The sequence below is a fragment of the Choloepus didactylus genome, chromosome 12 (genome assembly GCF_015220235.1).
Source record: "Choloepus didactylus isolate mChoDid1 chromosome 12, mChoDid1.pri, whole genome shotgun sequence".
Classification (NCBI taxonomy): domain Eukaryota; kingdom Metazoa; phylum Chordata; class Mammalia; order Pilosa; family Megalonychidae; genus Choloepus; species Choloepus didactylus.
The window spans coordinates 69,537,252-69,559,438 of record NC_051318.1 but is presented as its reverse complement, the minus strand read 5'-3'; positions in this window follow the sequence as shown (position 1 = coordinate 69,559,438).

The following is a 22,187-nucleotide window of genomic DNA, read 5'->3' as shown; positions in this document are numbered from 1 at the left end:
CATAGAGTAGGCTGTGAGCTGGCAACTCCGATGAAGGTCTCTGATGAACTCCCTAGGAGAGGCTGGCTGGCTGCAGTAAAGAGGAAAGTTCTCTCTTCTGACTGCTGAAGTCATCACCTCTCCCTTAAGAGCCTTCAACTGATGAGATTAAATGTCTCTCATTGCAGAAGACACTCCCCTTAACTGACTGCAGATGCAATCAGCCATAGATGCAATAATATACTGATGATTTAATAAACCAGCCATGAAATGTCCTTGTAGTAACCGTCAGGGCAGGACTTGCTTGAGCAGACAACTGGACAACATCATCTGGCCATGTTGACATATGAATATGAACCAAACCATCACACTGCCTGACCTTTGAGAGGCTAACAGATATTATGATTGGAGTATTCTCCCTATTGTAATAGTCCCTCTCTCCATCACAGTATTCTTTTTTTTCCCCACAGAATTCTTTTTGCATAAAGTCTCTCTTTACTTAAATCTAGATTTTTTTTTTTTTTAACTGACATCCTGTTTTAAAATTATAGTCATTTTCTGGTTTAAATTGAAAAAAAAAAAGTTACAAAGAATCACTCTTCCAACCCACCTCTCCAGAACTTGAATAGATTTAGGATAGTGCTGAATTTTGAGAGTTTGACTTACACTGTTTTAGGAAGAAAAATATTAGAATAATAATTTTGTCTTCATTTTAATACTGGTTTAGGTTTCAAAACACTCAATTATACCCCATTTACTATTATAACTAAAGAAAAAAACTTATCAAGTACAATACAATTGAAATAGAAAGAGAAGTAAGTTGAGTCACTTTGCGTGTTAAGGTAGTATCCTGATTTAAATGTGTACTTTGAGAAACCTATTGTGCTTTATTTCTAGAGAGGAAAGTTTCAACTGTAATCAAAGATTCTCCTACGGATAGGGTGTGACAAGGCAAGAAAGAAGACACACAGCCATCAGAGATGCTATTCAACATTATATCCCACCTGCTTTGCCCAGGGCTTGGCAGATACTCTGTATTGATTCAGTGTTTATTAAATAAATTAATAATGCCTTCTTTGACACAAAGAGACTTTATTTATTATTTTACTTCATTCTACAACCATAGTGACAGCTACTGGAATAGGGTTAATAAAAGGGAGAATATACATATTTATTTATTGAAGGAAGTCAAGGGATGTTTGGAAATGGGGGAGTGGCAAGTATATGTCTTTATATCAGCCCATTTTCACGTTTACTAAGTTACTCCAAATTTTATGTTCACTCATGTACAGGGAAGTTTTGAATGGGATTGCTATTTATTTCCTGGTAATTTATATTTTCAGTTTGAATTTATAAACTATTATAATTTAATAAATCTACAAACCGATACTATGAAAGATCTTTTTGATTTAGTAAATATAAGTTAGTTTACCAAAGTCCAAACCAATTTGAATAACAACTTTGAAAATAAGAGTCTAAATGTTGAAAACCACAAGTTTGCTCCAAAAAAAGTTACCAAGATAAATCTATTGAGGTATAGCCTTCGACAGCTGTAGTGCTGGGTACTTTTGGTGTCCTTGTGATCTCAATGTGCACCCTTCATTTAAATTTTTATAATATAGAACATAAGCACCTTTTCTGATTTTATTTCTGTATGGAACATTATTCATGTATCTACAAAGACCTCCCTCTCTATACCTTCTCTTATTTCCTCCCATCCCATGTCCACAAAAGCCCTTGCACTGGAGCAGGTAGTTAGAAAAGTGATTTTTGTCAAGGTAAGTAAAAGGATAGAGCTCCCAGAACTCTAGGCACTGACAGAGTGCCTTAGACTTCCATGGGCTGGCAGAAGTGCACTTTTGTTCTGAAGGATGGCATTGTTGATTCCTTCTATTAAAGCAGAACAGAGCTTCTTACTTATTTTAGAGGGTCTGTTTTAGATAAGGTAACAATAGTTTATCTAACACTGGATTGATGACTTCACAATTCCACAAATTTACTAAAATTTGTTGACTTGAACACTGATAGTAGGCAAATTTTATGACATGTGAATTAAACCTCTAAAAAATTGTTTTTTAAAGGCTTTCTTTTTTAGATAATGAATGTAAAAAAGAATCCCTCTAAATATCATTACAAGAAATTATGCTCTCATACAATCTGATGTTACTAGCATAGAGTTGAATACTTTTTAACTTCAGAGGCATGCTTTTATTTTTTTCAGAAATATTTTTCTTCCCCACAATGTGCATAGTATTTCTAGATTGAATCATCTGGAAGCTGTTGGCAATGTTCTCAGGAATTTCCACTGTTTGAATGTAGTGTTTCAGAGGGGCTTCTTCATGGTTAATCTGAGCCAGAACTAACTGGTACTGAGAAGGGAGTCCTTGCAATATTTGTACATAAAATTTACAGAAAGAACTGAACTCATCAGGGCCTTAATTCAGAGGAGCATTATTATCATTTTAATTTCTTTAACTTAAAAAGAGAGATTGCAAAAAGAGACTACACTTGGAAAGTCTATGTTTGCAGTTTTTCAGTGGACTTATTTTTGGATATTCTGGGACAAAACTGCCTGTAACAAAACTGTGCTTCTCTCTCTGGAAATTGTCTCTGCAGCCCCTTTTTCTCAGAAAGAGTTGTATTTTATATGGAACTGAACAAGTTGTAGACTTCATTATTACATGTCAGTATGATATTTATAATAGAAAATAAGGAAAAGAAGCTATAACTGTAATGAAAGATTAGCTTAAATTTGTAATCGATTAAGCTTCCAACTCTGAAATAAATGTTTAAAGATGTGAATTTAAAAAAATAGTAATTATGCCACAATTTTTTTTTAAATGCAGTGTTTCTAAGAAATATGATGTGTGGTGTTAGAAAAATGATACCCTTATCCCATTTCAGATAATTATTTACTGTCCATACCCAATTGTGTTAAGTTGAAAAGAAAAACATGTTTAAGAAGCCAGACACAAAAGAGTACATACTGTGTGTATGATTCTGTTCATGAAATTCGAGTAACAGGTAAAACTAGCTTATAGTTAATACTGACAGGAATCAGATCAGGGACCAAAGAGAACAGGGTATGGTGGTGATGGAATTTTTTTTGTAAGAGACAGGAAGGAAACTTTTCTGATAGTGAAGATTTTCTATATCTTGTTTTGGGTGACAGCTACACAGTTGCATAAAATGGTAAAACAAAACAGAACAAAACACAGAGCTGAACATTTAAGACAAGTGAATTTTATTATGTGGTGTTTACCTCTATTGAAATACGTTTGTAAAACAGAGTGGCAGCACCAAAACCATGACTCAAGTTCCTCAAGACACACGGAATAAATTAGAATTACTACACACTTAGTGTAGGAAAACAGGTGAACTACAGATAACACTTACAATATATGATGCCTTAATTTTACCTATATATCATCTACGTGTCATCCATATGAGATTATAAAAGTAATATGTAATAACAGTAAAAGATTCTTTTAAATTACAAAAAGGTAAACAATGAAATAAAATTAATTCTCTCTCCCCTTCTTGCCAAGGCTAATTTCATTCTCATCATGGTTTGCTATTAATGCCAAATAATATACAATACTAAACACTATTCTTACACTTTTATTTCATGTGTCATAAACTCTAGACAAGTTCTACTGACTTCTCAATATAAAGGAGAAAAAATCATCACACATTTCCAACTTCACTGTACTCACAAAATATTTCCATTTTGAGGTAGTTATGTTATTTTCATTCTTCCAGTGCTTGCTTTTAGACTTTAAAAACATTGAGGAGCTAAGATGGCGGCATAGAGAGGAGTGGAAGACTGTTAGTCCCCCCATGGAACAATTCATAAATGACCAAAAATAGTAAATAACCTGGAATACTGCAGGGAGACAAACGTGACTGACCATTCATCATCCACCAACCTGAATTGGAAGGAATGCCCGACATTGCAGCATAAAATCTGTAAATAAAGACTGCAGACCCGTGCTGAGAGCAGAGAGCCGAGAGCCCCTCCCTCATGGAAGTCTTGCCGTGCCAGAGAACAGCACTCTCTCAGCCCAGCTCCAACTGGGGTTTTAATGTTAACTGCTCAATACAGACAGTGAATCCCCAACAAGTACACAGAGGCTTTTGGTGACAACTGACCTTGGGAGAGTCGGGGGACATATCTGTCTCAGGACGGGGAGCCCAGAGGATCAGTTGCTATCTCTGGCTGACAGGTGAATCTGGGAGCATTTCTGTCCCTTTCCCTCTCTCTGTGGAGAAAACCTCAGCTGTTTTCAGCCTGCAGCACTTTGCAGTAAAGACAGACTCAGCCATTTTAAAATCAAAACACTTTGATCAGCAGAGTCAGAGAAACAAAGAACTTATTGATATGCAGATGGCCTCTCTGGAGGGGGCATAGCTTCCCAAGAGGAAAGGGAGGGGCCCAGCTCTTACTGCCTGCCTTACCGGAATCAGACCTCAAAGCCTGGGGGAAGAAAGCCACAGGCCACATCCTCTTACACCAGCTGGTGATAGGCTGACAGGTGCATCTGCTGGGCAGAAAAGCACAGGTGTGTCAGCCCTCTAAGAAAAACCATCAGGGAAACTGGATACTGAATACTTCCTCCTTCTGTGACCTGAGCCTGTTCTCATCTGGTAATACCGATTGGGGTAGCCTGGAAGGTCAGATGCCTAGACAACAGAAAACTACAACCTACACTAAGAAAAACGAAGTTATGGCCCAGTCAAAGGGACAAATGTACACTTCAACTGAGATACAGGAATTTAAACAACTAATGCTAAATCAATTCAAAAAGTTTAGAGAAGATTTTGCAAAAGAGATAGAGGCTGTAAAGAAAACACTGGGCATACATAAGGCAGAAATTGAAAGTTCAAAAAAACAACTAGTAGAATCTATGGAAATGAAAGGCACAATATGAGAGATGAAAGACACAATGGAAACATACAACGGCGTATCTCAAGAGGCAGAAGAAAACACTCAGGAACTGGAGAACAAAACACCTGAAAGCCTACATGTAAAGGAGCAGATGGAGGAAACAATGAAAAAATATGAGCAATGTCTCCGGGAACTCAAGGATGAAACAAAGTACAATAATGTACATATCATTGGTGTCCCAGAAGGAGAAGAGAAGGGAAAAGGGGCAGAAGCAATAATAGAGGAAATAATCAATGAAAATTTCCTGTCTCATATGAAAGACATAAAATTACATATCCAAGAAGCGCAGTGTACTCCAAACAGAATAGATCTGAATAGGCCTACACCAAAACACCTAATAATCAGATTATCAAATGTCAAAGACAAAGAGAGAATCCTGAAAGCAGCAAGAGAAAAGCGATCCATCACATACAAAGGAAGCTTAATAAGACTATGTGCAGATCTCTCAGCAAAAACCATGGAGACAAGAAGGAAGTGGTGTGATATATTTAAGATATTGAAGGAGAAAAACCACCAGCCAAGAATCCTATATCCAGGAAAGCTGTCCTTCAAATATGAGGGAGAGCTCAAAATATTTTCTGACAAACAGACAATGAGAGACTTTGTGAACAAGACACCTGCCCTACAGGAAATACTAAAGGGAGCACTACAGCGTGATAGGAGAAGACAGGAGTGTGTGGTTTGGAACACAATTTTGGGAGATGGTAGCACAACAATGTAAGTACACTGAACAAAGATAACTATGAATATGGTTGAGAGAGGAAGGTTGGGAGCATGTGAGACACCAGAAGAAAGAAGGAAAGATAAAGACTGGGACTGTGTAACTTGGTGAAATCTAGATTGTTCAACAATTGTGATAAAATGTACAAATATGTTCTTTTACGAGGGAGAACAAGCAAATGTCAACCTTGCAAGGTGTTAAAAATGGGGAGTCATTGGGGGAGGGATGCAATCAGCATAAACTAGAGACTGTAACTAACAGAATCATTGTATTATGCTTCCTTTAATGTAACAAAGGCGATATACCAAGGTAAATGCAGATAACAGGAAGGGATGGGGAGGCATGTTAGACACTTGACATTGGTGGTGTTGTCTGACTCTTTACTCTACTTTGATTTAAGGTTATTTTTCCTTTTGCTGTTCCTAGCTGTCTTTTTTTTTTTTTCCTCTTTCTTTTGCCTACCTTCTTTGACTCTCCCTCCTGCCTTGTGGAAGAAATGTAGATGCCCTTATATAGATAGTGGTGAAGCTGGTGAACACATAAACATATGACGATACAGAGAACCATCGATTATTTACTTGGGATGGAATGTATGGTGTGTGAACAAAACCATCTTAAAAAAAAAAAAAGGGTTGATGACAAAACCTCAAGGGCAATATACTGAGTGAAATGAGCCAGACTCGCAAGGACAAATATTGCGGGGTCTCACTCATAGGAACTAATTATAATATGTAAACTCATAGACATGAAATATAAGGTACCAAGATACAAGGCAAGGCTTAAGAATGGGGAGCGGTTGCTTAGTATGAGCAGAATGTTCAACTAGGATGAACTTAAATGTTTGGAAGTGAACAGAGGTGTCGGTAGCAAGATGTGAGAATAACTAATAGTGATGAATGGTGCATGAATGAGGTGGAAAGGGGAAGCTCAGAGTCATGTATGTCACCAGAAGGAAAGTTGGAGGTCAGAATATGGGAATCCTGTGGTGGGCAATGCCCATGATTAACTGTACCAATATTACAAATCTCTTCCATGAACCAGAACAAATGTATGACAATACAATTAGAAGTTAATAATAGATGGGGCATATAGAGAAGAAATATATACCTATTGCAAACTATATACTACAGTTTGTAGTATTTCAACATTCTTTCATAAACAGTAACAAATGTACTATACCAACGCTACGAGTCAACAATTGAGGGGGATTGGTTAGGGATATGCGAGGATTCAAGTTTCCTTTTCTTTTTTTTTTTTTCTTTTTTCTTTTTTTCTTTTCATCTTTCACTTTATTTCCTGTCTGGAGTAATGAAAAGTTTCTAAAAATTGAACAAAAATTAAGTGTGATGGATGCACAGCTGTATGAGGGTACCAGGGGCAACTGATTGTACACTTTGGATCTTAGGATAATTGTATGGTATCTGAACAAGCCCAGTAAAAATTAAAAAGGAAAAAAAAAAAACACATTGAGCAAATTTAGACATCTATAGATGTTCAAATATGACACATGTCCCTCTTCCCCTTATAGCATCAGTTAGTGACATGTTTTTTTTGAAAAAAATCTTTGGATATTTTCCCTATGAAAACAAATAAACATAATTGACAACACTGGATTGAGTAGTAAAATTGGATTCCTCAAAAATAGGTTAAAGCCTCTGTTACCAACTGTGTGCAATTTTGGAAGAATAGTTGAAGCTTAAATAAATTATTTTTAAATTCTTAATCAATTTCCCAAAGCCATACAGCACTGAAATGTTTCTCATATTCAGACCATGAACTTATTAAAATATTTTGCAACCTTTCTTAATTTCCTTCCTTTTTTTTTTTTTTTTTGTCAGAAAGAGACATAAGATTTTTATCTTAGCTGAAAGGTCCCTTTTACTAGACATAAAGATTGTGTAAAAGCATCTTCTTTCTTTGTGGAACTATTTTTTGTGGAGTCCTCTGACTCCCTTTCTTCTTTATAATGTTCACTTTCTGGGACGTCTGCACATCTGTCACCCAGAACTTCATAAAGGTACAATACTGTGTTTATTATACACTCATGATATTCTCTTTCCTAGAAAAGCTATCTCAGAAGTGACTTCCAAAGTCCTTGCATGACTCTAATTTTTAATTCTATCTCTCCATTTAAACCTAGGTTTAACATTATTTTCTATGTGTTTTAGAAGGCACTAATCCATTGTTTTCTAGAATACACATTATTGCTGGTAGGACGGCTGATGACAATTTTTCTCTTGTCCATTTAAAGGTTCCCAAATCACTCTCTTTCTCAAGGTCAATGGAATTTTTAAACTGAAACAAGGTGGATTAGGTTTGTTTCTTTTTATTTATTTGGCACTTCCTGAATCATTTCAATATGAGAATTCCAAGTGTTCAGCTCAGGGAATATTTAGTCTATTAGTTTTTTGAATTTCTGGCACTTTCCGGAGGTAGAGGTAAAAATTCAGAATTTATTGAGTTGACCTTTTCTTTTATGTTTTTATCTCCTAATAATAAAAAATAGCTGTAAAATAATTTGCATATGTTAAGTTTACCAAATGTCAGACACCCTAATTTATTTAATCCAATCAACTAACCTTTTAGGTAGATATTATAGGTAAACCCATTTTAGCAGATTAGAAACCAGAACATTCAACAGGTTTAGTTAATTGCCGAAGGGCATTTAATTTAAAAAAAATATAGTGACTGAAAAGACAGACTGGACACCTACCTGTTACTCTATTTTTTTTTCTTTTTTTTCATATAAACTTCCCAAACTTATAATTATCAAATTTACTCATCATCCATATCCATTGTAATCAGCATTTCCATTGAAAATTTCTTTTTTCTTTTTTCTTGAGATATAATTTTATGCAAATAAAATGTGCAGATCTTTAGTATACATTTTGATAAATGTATACACCCATGTTGCAAACAACTACAAGATATAGAACATTTCCATCACTCCAGATTTTTCTTTCAATTACCCCATCATGAGAGGCAAAAACTATTCTAATTTCTCTCACAATAGATCACTTTACCTGTGCTTAGACTTTATATAAATAAAATCACACCATGTGCTCTTTCTGTCTGGCTTCTTTCCCTCAAATTTGCCTCTGAGATTCTTTCACATTCTTTCACAAGGATTACTTTCTTTTTATTAATGTGTAATATTTAATATTGTTGGGGAATGAATCCTGTCCCCCACAAAAGCTATCCTCGGGTCCCAGGGGGTGTGAACACATTTGCAAAATAAGACCTTATTTTGTATTTATAACACACTTCAGTTAAAGTGTGTCCTAACTGAATCAGGTTGATCTTTCATCCGGATCACCTAGGGTCCTTGATTAGCAGAGTGAAAGTCAGACAAAGAGGGAGAAGTCAAGAGAACCTGAAGAGAAAGGAGAAGCCACCACCATGTGCTTTGCAACGTGACTCAAAAACCAAGGAACCTCAAGACCCCATGAGGAAGCAAGCCTTCTAGACTCTGAAACCAACCGTGAGCCAATAAATTTCTGTTAAGTCAACCCACTGGATAATATGTGTCATAGCAGCTGGGAAACTAAAACAAGTATGCCACAATTTATTTATATATCCTCCTGCCAAGACACCTGTTTTTGACTATTATGAATAATGTTGCTATGAAATTCTTGCACAATTCTTTATGTAACATATGTCTTCATTTCTCTGGATAAATAGTTAGGAGTGGAATTTCTGCATAATATTGCACGTGAACATTTAACATTATAAGAAACTGTCTGGTTCAAATCAGTTAAGTTAGATTCTAAATTTGGGCCCGGATGGAAGTCAGCACGACAACACAAAGGGAAACCAAGCCCATAATTCATAATTGTGACTCACAGTTCCAGGGTGAGAGGGGTATCAGGAGGAGTCAATGGGACACTCTGTCAGCTCAACCAGCAGACGGGAAGCACACAAGCAAAAGGAGAGGGACCCTAGGCCTCCTGCCTTTATTGTATCCCGGGAGTGGAGTTTAGTAGATTTCTCACAAGAGTCACGAGTTGGTTAGTTTAAAGCAAATGCATGCAAAAGGGGAATGGGTCCAAGGGCTGTGAGGATGCTGAGCTTACCATTTGGGATCACCTGTGGGTTTTGGGTGAGGCATGTGGGTGGTGTGGGTGGTAACTACAGATGTGAGTTTGGGATGTGGGGGAATTTCTGCCCCAGGGCGGAAAACTGCTTATTAAATAGGCCAAAGGTCAGTGTTGAGGCAAGTGAGTTACCCAAAGTAAGATGGGTGCCGAAGCAGTGCACAAAATTGTGGCAGTTTGGGTGGCTGATATCTTTACTGTCAGGAGCATAGCATTATGGAGCCACAGCAAAAGGCACCTGAGGATATTGGTTATTATAATAGCAAAACTAAACCTTTGTGTAGCCAGTCTCACTCCCTTCAGGTGATAGCTAGTAGGAAAGGGAGAGGTTTTTTTTTTAGGGTCTGTGGTATCTGTGGAAAATCCTTGGTTGTCATATGAAACACCTTAATCTCTTGAACTGTCCTTTGTTGGTTAATTTTGACTGGCCGAAAATGATTAATATTCAGGAAGCAAGAGGTGCTTCTCATGATGCAGATATTCCCTTTTTGTCCAAGAGTTAGTCTAATGCTATGAGGTTATCCAAGACTACATTGGGTAGTGAATCTATTTATTGTTGTATGGGTGTTTATTAGCATATAGAGGAGACAGGAACTTAGGCAGAGGAACTGAAGGCAAACATGTACGCCCCTAGAAGTTGGAAGGCATCCTTTTGGTGTAATATTAAAGACACACTTAGCTTACCAGAAGGCGGCGGTAGAGTATAAGGCAACTTTATAATACTGGGGGACCGACTCACGGTGACAAGCACGCATTATCGGGGAGGAGCCTGCGATTAGGAAGTCTGTCATTTTAGCCAGGTAGTATTCTGATGGTTCTCCTTTCCATTTCTCAAGGAGGTCTCTGGGCTCATTAGCTGGCTCAGGCTTAGGAGTTGCACTGGTTTGTCAGGGTGACAGGAGCGGCAGTAAATGACCCTCTGTGGTACTGGATAGCAAACTGGTGGGCTGGGGTGATGTCATCTGAGGCAAGGTGTTAATTTTGGGGGGCTAACCCAGGAATGGGTAACCCTTCCAAATAGTGATCCAGAAAGGTAGGAGAATTTTGACATGGGCTTTCAAATACAATTGGGTAGCTCTAGTGATGATATTTCTGTGGGTTTTGTAAAAAAAAGTTGTTGTCACAGACCTCCATGACTTTTAGGAGGTTGTCTAGGATGCAACTAGCAAAGGCTTTGGCTGTGTGTCCCAAGTGGTCCCCTGCACTTCCCTCCACAGGGAGAATATGTTATGTTTACCCATATGTGTCAGTTGGGTATTAATTCCTTGTAAGCCCTCTTTGTAATCTAAGCTCTTTCCTTAGAATAATATGTGCAGCAGACTGCTGTAGAGGACAGTTAGCAACTCAGGTTTGATTTGGTCATATTAGTGAGGTCATTGGTGCTGTAGGAGAATCATATTTAGGTTACACCAAAGTCAGCTATTATTTATGCATTGGTGCCAGTAGACCCATTTGATTTATAGGTTGGATAGGTTTGGATCATTAGCCATGCTCCTTGACCTGTTGGACACGGTTGAGTATTGACAGTTAGAAATCTCCTCTGTCCCATTCTTGGATACAATTTTAAGATTAGCCAAGTACTGTCTGTGCATTCCTAGACCTGCATGGTGATGTCTTGTGCATTGGCAAGTAAGCCAAAGCACCATGCAGTCAACAAAAATACTAAAACCCTGAGTCTGGATTAACATTGACATTGCACCAGTTGGTGAGGACCAGCTTTAGGGGCTGTTACTTGTATCATGACAGCCAGAATTGGTGCTGTTTCTCTCTTGCTGAGAGATTGCATAATGCTTTCTCTCAGAATTTGCACTATGCCTGGTGTTTGCCAACCTGAGTGCTGTGCCTTGTGTGGGTAATAGGCACTCATGATAGGGTAAAGGGAGGTTGTTTTCTGATGTGACTGGCATTGACCAGACATAGCTTTTCTTCACTTTTAGAGGTGACACAGACCATTCCACTGCTTGCTTTGGGAGCAATAATCTCCACTTCTTGGTGACAATAGGAGAAGGATTTATCCCCACCTCATGGATCATGACCCCATCTATGGGATGCCAATGTTTAGTCTGAGAACACAAATTAAAGCTGTAGTAACTACTTTGGCCAATGATGGGCCCAGAGGCAATCCCTGTTTAAGTGCTGACTCACCAGGCCAGAGGAGCCTCTGTGGCCTAAAGTGCTATGACCCTAGACCACTAGTTGCCAGAGGAAGCCTGGGGGGCCTGAGCGGGTCGTCTCTGAGAGACCTGCTTGATATGCTGTATAGGAATGAATTTTAGTATTTTATCAGCAGTGTCATTGAACAGTGACTCTGGTTTGGTGAGTTCAGCCTGTATGGAAATTGGTGAGGCCGTGAACACTTTCCAAATGTGGAGCCCACCAGAAGGCCCTTTCTTATATGAGAAAAGTACTGATTCCTTTATTTGTGTTAGCCTGACCCTCCTACCAGACCTTTGGCCATTGCCTAGGAATAAGTGAAGATTTGGAGATTGGGCAACTGGCAGCCCAGAGCATCCTGGAAGGTAAACTGGACTGCGTACAGCTCTGCCAACTGTGCAGACCCCAACAGCCATATTGGAAAAGCAGGGTATTTGAGCTGGCTGATACCCCATAGTCCCCACCCCCACTCAAGCAAGCTGTATTGCTTGCAATGATAGCATTTCCATTGATGAGATATATCGGTTCCCTTTCCATGTCAGATGTTGGTCCCAAGGGGCTCTCCACTTTGTAGAGGAGGGGACAAAGGGGGCGACATCATCATTGTCTCAAGATCCCTGGGCAAGGGGCTGAGCATGGGGGAAGCCACTTCCTCCTGCAGTTTCGGAAAGCCCTGTTTGCAGGTCTAGCCTTCTCCTGTAGATACCATTTCTATATTACCAGTGAGACTTCTGTGGCCATGCTGAGCTCCTGCTGGGAATTATCTCTCACTCATGGCATTAAGGGAATTTGGGCAGGCTGACTGGCTGTTGCTCTTAAACACTTCCATTTTTAGAAGAGCCTAATAAGCTGCCAGGATTTGCTCTGCCTAGTCCAAGAATTCCAAGAGGCACATTTGGAGGAGGCTAATGCCTTTAATCTAAAATCTGCTCCATGTGGGGCAAGGGGCATGGCTTGGGAAATGGCCTATCTTGCAAATACTAAGGTGTATGGTTGGAGCTTTCGCCAGTGAAAAGTAGCAGATGTACATGTGATTTTGTTTATGGGCTGTAATGGAAGGGAGAGATGTAAGATGTCTTACCTCCAGAACAGAATAATCCTAATAGATTTTGTGCATATCTTGCCATCTGAGGTGGGCTCATATTTGATGGTGGTGGGACCGTGACTGCCCATAGAAGACCAGATGATGCCCAGGAATGTGACAGAGTTTGATGGCTCTTGTATTTTATGGAGTGCTATCACCTAGCCCGCTTCTGTAAATGATATGTGAGTGTAGCCAGTTCCTCTCAGAGGATTTCTTTAAAGTCACACGTTACTCAGATATCGGCTATACAGTGTCAGTATTAAGTGGTTTTTAAAAAACCATTTGTTAAGATTTTGGAGGTAGCAATCAGGATCGATTGATTAATTAATTAATTAATTAATTAATTAATTTTTAGGTGTTGGCACTGAGTAAAAAAGGTGGCCAAGTCAGTCACAGCAAAGCAATTGCCCATGCCTCTGTGTATATCTTTTATTAATTAGATAATGTTAGGAATAGGAGCTTTGCTGGGCAGGAGTTCTACATTCAGTTTGGTATAATTGATGCTTATCATCCTTCATCGATGGAGGCTGAATAGAGCTATTCTATGGGGAGAAGGTAGGGATAATGGCTCCCTCTTTTAGGAAATCTTGGATTACAGGCCAGAGGCCCACCATACCTTGTTAGAGATGATAGTGCTGTGTTTATCACATTTATTGGCAGGGGCAGTTCCAAGGGGGTTCCATTTGGCACAGTCCACCAAGGGAGCCAGGGATTTGATCTTATTCTAGGCCATTTGTTAAAGCATCAATACCCATAGGGAGGAAAGTAAGAGCAAAAGGTGCCACCATTAGGCATAGCTGTTTAATAATGATTGTTCCAACAGGCACAACTCCCAGGAGGGTGGGAGACTGGGTCTTTGATATACAGGAGGAGGACACAAGATCCTCTAGGGGAGGGGCCGTGTGACCTCCTGAAGGTTGGCCACCAAGGCATGATAAGCCAGATCTGTGACTCTGATTTGCGTCTGCTGAATTTCTGGCCAATAGCTCCATTGACTACAGCCTCATGAATAGCATAAGCCACTCTGATAAGTTGAGCAAGGCCTGCCTGGTACTTGGGGGGAAGGAGCTCCCTGTAAGAACATTTTCCATGACTTGGTGTCACGGGGGCTTTGGGGCTAGAGAGGAGGGCTCATATGTTGAAATGCTCAAAGAAATGCTATACCCATTGCATCATTGCAATCTTTTAAAGTAACATTCGGGCTTCATTAATTACTTGCCAGTGGGCATCTGCCTAGGTGGTAATACCTCCTATGGACTAGTCTGTCTTTTTTTTTTATTTAATGCCATAAATATTTAAGTCAGGGAGGAGCTCAGAGTTTATAAGGGTAATTGCCAATTGCCTCATTTTGGGGGATATGAGTGGCAATTCAGACCCCATATTAAAGACTCTCAGCAACCAATTTGCTCCTTTCTCCTTGTCCCCTTGAACAAAATCTTTAAGTATGGTTTTAATCTCCAATCAAGTAAACTTTTGAGATTTTGTTTCTAATTTGAGCTCCTTTTGGGGTCCTTCTTGACCTTATGCATGGTGAGAGGGAAGATTTGTGGTATTTGACCACTGGACTCTTAGGCAACCGTCTGTCTCTCCCAATCAACCTCATCGGTTGGGGTTTGTTTTCACCAGTGTGATGGTGGCAGGGTCATCAGGCACAGCCCCAAGACCACCAGAATGCAACATCAGGGCTCCAGCACTTAGTAGGGCCCATGCACATTGCATGGGAGCCTTACACTTCTCAAGCAACTTAGAAATTTCCTCTGGTGTCTTAGGGTTTCTTGGTATTATATGCGCAGACCCCTTCTGTTTTGCCTAGTAGTTTCTTAGCCACCTCACACCAGGGGTTAGATCCCCTATACCCCATGCGGTTGTCGGACAAAGAGCAACAGCAACAGAGACGGCAGTAACGTAAGTATCACAGACCTTGCGGCACCCTTGTTTGAGGATCCCATTGTGCTTCCCAAGGAGGGGGTGCCCCCTAAGCTAGAGACGGGTTTCAGACCAAGGCCGATGGTCCATAGATTCAGTGATTAGAGTTTTCTACAGCTGTACTGCAGCTGCTGTGGTTCAAGAGCCTGGAGGTCTAGCATTTCCCCTTTCAGCCTAAGTGCATTTAGCCCTAGCCGCCTTACTTGGGAATCACAGCTCAGGGTGTGAGATGCCCATTTTCTGCCTTGCTGGGCCTACTGTCAGAACCTCAACAAGATCTTTCTTACGTAGCCAATGTTGTTCAGTGTTGATGTCACCTGACAGACCTTCCCATTTGGGGGAGCTATAGAAACCACAGGATTTCCCCTATTACTGTCTAGGGCTGGACATTTGCTTCTCCTGGAGAAGACTCAGATTTACAGGACTGCCAGTTTGGGGTGGGAAGTTTAGGGAACCCTGGGCAGAGGCAACAGGTGGCAGCACAAAGCAGCACAAATATACATCAGCAAGCCATGGACCCTTCCTAGATAGTATTATTTATCTGAGAGAAACATTCAGTAAGCCAAGAGCAGTCAAAAGGTATTATGCCTCATTTCCTATGATTGTGACCAACACACCCTGCTTGCTGCATCATTAGTTTCAAATTAGTAAAATTAGAATTTAAATTTGGGTCTGGAGTAGAGATCAGGTGCAACACAACGGGGAACTAAAACTATAATGTATAAGAAGAAATATCTTTGTACTCTACTCACAGGTCCCAGAGAAGCGGGGGGTGGGGAGAGTGCCATGAGGGGGCCACGAGAAACATGATCAGCTTGGGTGGCTCACCTAGAGGGTGGGGAGCACACAAGCAGAGTTTTAGGGACTCATGGGTTGGTACTTTTACTGTGTCCCATGGGTGGAGTTTAGTAGATTTCCTGTGGAAGTCAAGGATTGTTTAGTTTAAAGCAAATGCATGCGAAAAGGTGAAGGAGTTGGCATTCCAAAGGCAGGCCATGGGAATGGTTAGTTTATTTTTTGGGGCCAGTTGTGGACTTGGGGTGAGGTGTGTGGGTGGTGGCTTATTAACCAGTCCAAAGATCAGTTTTGAGGCAAGTGGCTTAGCCGAAGTAAGACAGATGCTGAGGCAGCACACAAAAATTTGATAGTTATGACACACTCAAATTTCCAATTTCTTTTTTTCTTAATGAATCCGTTATTTTCTAAAATCTCTCCAAGGATATTAATCAGAATGTATTTGAGAATGCATTTTCTATTTGATCAGCTGAAGTTTGCTATGGCAACATAAGATCATTACAACTCAATGAAGCCAGAAGATTCAATATCTTTAAGTAATGTTCAAATGTAACCTGCAAGGTATTAAGAGTTTTAATAAGTATACGATAGTTCATCTAATGACACTTGACAATGTGTCTGCTTCTATAAACCCAACGGTACTAAATAGCACCCTAAAGAAGGAATGCTTTGACTAAAGAAAGAGTCTGCTATCATTATTATCTACTTTAACTGATTAATTTTATTTAGAATGGAGATATAGGATTTAAGATAAAAGTTTGCAATTTAATTTTAATTTTTGTGTGATTTGGGGCAATCTTCAGATCTTTCTATGCCTCTTTTTCCTTATCTAGAAAATACTGGGAAAATAGGATCTTATCAAAGATTGTTTATAAAGAAAAAAAAACTTCTTATGAATAAAAGTTAAAGGAGAATTTGATATATAGTAAGTACTCCATAAGTGTATTAATGCTATACTGAAATTTCACAAGACCCCAAACTAAGAAGCATAATAGACAAATGAAAATATTCTAAGGTACAAGTAGATCAGACACCATGGTCTTGAAAATACAGGGGCAAAATACCATTACCTCCTTCCCTTAACTTCATTTTAGGGCATAATAAAAAAGAAGTTTCAGAATTTTGGGGGAAAATATGAAGTCATTTACCTTACTCTACCAAAAACATAGAAAAATCTAACAAGTGTGCAAAAGGCACCCGGGCCTTTTCAATCTTTTCTAGCTTATCTTGTGGGAAAATATCCTGCTTTTATTTGCCTTATCCTTATCCTTTTCTTCTTGTTACAGTGAATTACTGTTTTGTCTATAACATGAACTTTACATGGGTGGTCAAGTGTAAACACTGGTTAGGTGGGTCTTTACCTACTTCAAAAAATAATAGAAAAATGTACACAGAGAGTTATTTAAAAAGTAAGGAAGGTGTGATGGTTAAGTACATGTGTCAACTTGGCTAGGTTATGGTGTCTAGTTGTTTGGTCAAGCAAGCAATGGCCTTATTGTTACTGAGAGGGTATTTTGTGGATTTACATCTTTATTCAGTAGATTGCATCTATGGCTGATTATATGTAAAATCAACAAAGGAGTTTGCCTTGGGCAATGACAGAGGGCTCATTCAATCAGTTGCAGGTCTTAAAGGGAGTACTGATGATTTCAGAAATGAGGAAGAATTTCTACCTCTACTTAATCCATACAACTTCTCCTGGGGAATTCATTGAAGTCTTCATGAGAGTTTCCAACTTGTGGTCTGCCCCACAGAATTCAGATTTTCCAATCCCTATCATTGTATGAGGCTTTTTCTATAATAAATCTCATAATATTTACATATATAGGCATACACACATGCTCACACACACATATATATTCTTTCTGCCCCCCCCCCAGAACCCTGATTAACAAAGAAGGGGTTCCTTTAATCAAGACAAAAAGCAACGTGATGGTGTATTATACTTAAAGACACTAACCATAGAAGAATCATTACTCATTGTCACTGGTATTCAGATGGTCTCTTATGTTTGCATACAAAGTGTCCCTGAAAATGCAAAGGGGCAATAGGGCATTCAGTTCCTAAAGATCTATAGATAGAGATATCACTAAATGTGAACCTATTGTACTGTGCTATCTCTCAAGTGCAGGAGCTTGGTGAAAACATGAACTTTGTGGTCCACCAGTAGGCCAGAGCAGGAGAAAACTGATGACTCAGGAATTAATGAAGATAGTTCCAATGGCATTCTAGTAAATCTTGAACAACTCTGTGTAATGGTAGGGGTGCTGAGTGAGATAAATACTCCCAACATGCCTGATTTCATGCTACCAACATGATATCAACCAACTTGCAAAATTCCTGAAAATTTCATAATCAGTTCTCCAAGTAGAAGCCAGCTTCATAAAACCCTCTGGCCCTACATTCCTGCTTTTGGTAGCAGGTGAAATAAAGCTAGACATCTCACTGTACCATTTGATGTACCTACTCCCCAAATTGCTCTTTGGAAATGGAAGATGAATCATAATGTGTTTTAAATGCTGACTATATTCCTCGTACTGTGCTGTTGCTTCAGATGCAGTGTCTCTTTAAATAATTGAATATCACAACAACTCTAGGAGGAAAGTACACTTTTTTGGTTAAAGAAACTGAGGCAAATGAAGTGAAATGCTTTCCCAATGCCTTACACCTATTAAGTGGGGAAACAACACTTCAACCCAAGCTTTCTAGAGCCAAAGCTCATACACTAAAGCTTATATTATTGCATAGCTTCTATCTGTCCAGAAATAATACAAGATTTTGTTTTACCATTGAAATATTATTCTATACATCATTTAAAATCTTGATTCACTGAAAAATAGCTACTCAAGTGTAAATTGTTTAATACACAGGCTTATATGGATGAAGAAACTCTATAGAGATTATATAAAAAGAGAAATTTGTAATCCAGAATCAAGCAATCATGAGGAAAGAATGACTGTATAATGCATCCAAAAGCCACTGAAGTTCAATTACCATTATCTTCAGTCCTTTCTAAAAGTATTTGGGAAAACTGTGGATAAGAGATACATTTGCTTACTTATAAGATTTCTATATATAACAATTTGTTGCTGCTTTGAATTTTCTATATATGTAAACAAAAAAAAAAGAAAAAAAACCAACTTTACTGCAGACTAGAAATCATCCCTCGGATTGCTCAGCTCATGAAAAAACTGAAATGTCAGCTGTCCTCGGTAAGAGCTGATCCCTGAATGTCAAAGCCCCAAGCAAGTCCGACTTCTGCACTGTAGATAAAGTCGGAAGGAGAGCTGTAAGTCTGTCAAAAGACTTTGTTGGCCCCCAAGGTGCTCAGGGTGAGGAGATACCTTTCTGATCCCTCATTACTTTGAACTGAATGTCTTAGAAGCTTTCATGTAAAGGGCATCAGATGGAAAGCCATCAGGGTCTCTTTGGTTTCTCCATAATAATCAAAATCTCCTAAAGTTATCCCCTAAGAAACAGCCTATTAATCCTCATACAGGTAAGAAAGAAAAAATTCAGACCATGGCCAAATTGTGCTTTTGATTGTATATTGCTTCAGCATTTTTAGTTCCTCTTTTTAGCCTTCTTTTTTTAAGTAACTTCCTCTGCCTTCTTTTTTTAAGTAGCTTTCTCTAAATGCCCCCAAAGACTATAGGTTTCTTACTGAAGAGGCAATATTTTCATATTTTAAAGTCTGACTTCCATCTCCGTATTAGCACATTACTAGGAGCACAATATAAATTAATTAATTAGTTAATGCAAAAAATTAGAGGGTTGAGGAACCATTCTTCACCTCACATAAGGTAATGGATGTGGCCTTCTATACAACATGGGATTTGTATATCCAGTCTTTTTTTTCTTTACTTTGTTAGGAGTACAGTGTGGCTGCACAGAAATAAAATGTGAAGTTTGATTGATTGGGATTTCAATCCTGGCACTGTCACTTGTTAAGAATCTGACCTTGGACAAATGATTTAAACATTTTTTAACTTCAGATTCCTCTTCTATAAAATGGAATATTAATATGCATTTTAAAGGAGTGTTCTTGTGTTGTAATGTGATAGTATATTTAAAATACTCAACAGAATGCTAGGAACATGATACATTTGTTTACTTTTTATTTTGTTTCCCATAATAAGTCATATCTCCAGTACCAAGAATAGTGTCCAGTACACAATAAATATGTATTAATAAATATATTTTGCATATATAAATGACTAATATTTATTTAGCTCTTATTTTTTTCATTTATTGTGGCCTTCAAGTTCAGGACATTACTGGACTGATGAAAACCACTTTACACCAGGCAATATCTAACATTCAGTACCATATAACCAACTATATATTCCTTATTCTCTTTCTTAAATGTCACCTTCCCCTTAGCTACAGTCATAGTTATTTAAACATCCCCAAACCTCATAATCTCCTTTTTTCTTCCTCTAGCTTCTCTACTCTTCTCAACCACCTTGATAAATTTCAAATGGTACCTGTGCTGGTTTGGATACATTATGTCCCTCCAAGAGCCATATTCTTTGATGCAACCTTATAAGGGCCGACATTAATCTTTTGATTGTTTCCATGGAAATGTGACTCAATCAACTATGAGCCAGACCTTTGATTAAGTTATCTCCATGGAGATATGGACCCTGCCCATTCAGGGTGGGTCTTGATTAAATCACTGGGGTCCTACAAGAAAGAGATGTTTTGGAGAAGGCTGTTGAAAACTGATGCTTGGAGATGCAGACAGAAGGATATTTGGAGATGGAAGCCCAGAGTTTGCTCTGGAGAAACTAAGGGAGGACCCCCAGATGGTTAGATGCACAGCAGCTAAAGAGGTTAATAGAGACAAGCCCAGAGACATTTTGGAGAAGCCATTTTGAAATGCAATCTGGGAACAGCAGACGCCAGCGACATGCCTTCCCAGCTGACAGAAGTGTTCCGGATGCCATTGGCCATTCTTAAGTGAAGGTATCTTCTTGTTGATGCCTTAGTTTGGACTCTTTTATGGCCTTAGGATTGTAAATTTGTAATCAAATAAGCACCCTTTATAAAAGTCAATCCATTTCTGGTATTTTGCATAATGGCAGCATTAGCAAACCAGAAGAGTACTCCTTTAATGTATCCATTGCCCCTAGTTTATCCAGGACTTTTTGGTTATTTCTGGATTAATGCAATAATTTCCTACCTGACTTGTCTGCCCCCACCTCATTGCTTCCTAACCCATTGCCCACACTAATGATGAGTAGTATATATTTTTCTTTAAACTTTTGACTGTAGTAACAAATATACAACTCAAAATTTCCCATTTTAACCACATTCAAGTGTGTAATTCAGTAGTATTAATTACATTCACAATATTGTGCTACCTTCACTGATATCCAGTAGCCCTACTTTTTCATCACCTCAAACAGAATCTCTTCACTCACTAAGCAACAACTCCCTTTCCTGCCTCACTGCCACTATAAACTACTATCTGTCACTAAGAAGTCTGCTTCCTCTAGGTATGTCATATGAGGGAGATCCTACAATATTTTGTCCTTTTATGTCTGGCTTATTTCACTCAACATACATCTTCAAGTTTCATCTATGTTGTAGCATGCATCCAGACTTCATTCCTTTTTATGGCCACATATTCTATCTGTATATACCACATTTTGCTCATCCATTCCAAATTAATCACACTATAATAAAATTTTCCATGATTAATATTTTCTCCTAATAACTTCTATGTAAAATCCAAACACCATTGCATGGAACCATAACACTTTCACAACCTAACACCTATCTTCCTCTAATGACCACAGAGTTGGGCACTATGGCATGTCACTGATAGGATAGGGATGGGGCTCAACATGCCATGGTCTCAGCCCTTTGCATTCATGTGCTTCTCTATGTGCCACGGCCACTGCCTCTCCGTATCTTACTTGCTAACTTCTGTTAAGACTCTGTGACTCACCCCAGATGTTTATTTTCTGGTGACTTCCACAGCAATGCTTTCAATCTCCTACATGCTTCCCCTGTTGTGGCATCACATACAGTGGTGTGCATGGTCTGCATATGTTTCTGACCCCTCAGTAGATGACAACTCCTTGACTGAAGAGACATCTAGCATATTGTCTGACCCATACTGTCACCACCATTGCTCCTCTTCCTTTTGCGGCTAATCACGACTACTAACAGGAATAATATGTAAAGTGTGCTAAGAGTTTACTGTGGGCCAAACTTCCTGCTTACATGTAGCCCTCAATACACTACTCTATGTCAGGTACTGTTAAGGTCCCCATTTCACAGATAAGATAATTGAGACACAAAGAATTTAAATCACTTGCCCAAATCCACACAGTTAGTAAGTAGTAGATGCAAAAGACAACCTGAGACAGCCTGGTTTCAGAGTCCAGCCTCTTAACCACTATAGGTACTGCTTGTAACCCCTCCAGGAGAGGTTTTGAATAAATGGTTTTCAAAAGTTGCACACAGACTGGCAAT